Source organism: Alexandromys fortis, unplaced genomic scaffold, assembly GCF_014885135.2.
Source record: "Alexandromys fortis isolate MF-2015 unplaced genomic scaffold, M_Fortis_MF-2015_v1.1 scaffold_1, whole genome shotgun sequence".
Classification (NCBI taxonomy): Eukaryota; Metazoa; Chordata; class Mammalia; order Rodentia; family Cricetidae; genus Alexandromys; species Alexandromys fortis.
In genome coordinates, this window is record NW_026067927.1 from 12,140,982 (window position 1) to 12,141,476 (window position 495).

Sequence of the window (495 nt, forward strand, 5' to 3'; positions counted from 1 at the left end):
AAACCCTGTCTTGAAAAAAAACAAACCCAAAACCCAAAAACCAAACAAACAAAAAAAGGGACAGAAAAGAAAAATCAGATGTTGCTGTCAGAATTTTGGGGTGGCAGAGGCAATAGGCACAGCTTCCCACTGTCACCCTCAGCAGCCTTAGGGGGTCCCCTAGAATTTTATTCCTTTTGATGCAGACCAAGCTGGGATTGTGGCATCAATGCAAAAAAGAATTTAAAGCTAGTCAGTTTCTGAAACAAAGTTAGGGCTCAATAAAGATACACACACACACACACACATTTTAACAAATATTTATTTTTGGAGGGACGGAGGGAGAGCGTGCGAGGAGAAATGACTGGAATCGGAGGGCGTTTGGGACGATGTGGAAACCTAGTGCCGTAGAACCCCCCAGGAGTCTATAAGGGTGACCCTAGCGAGAACTCCTCGTCAGGGAGGATACAGAGCCTGAACTGCCATCTTCTGTACCCAGGGAATTTCCACTGGTGG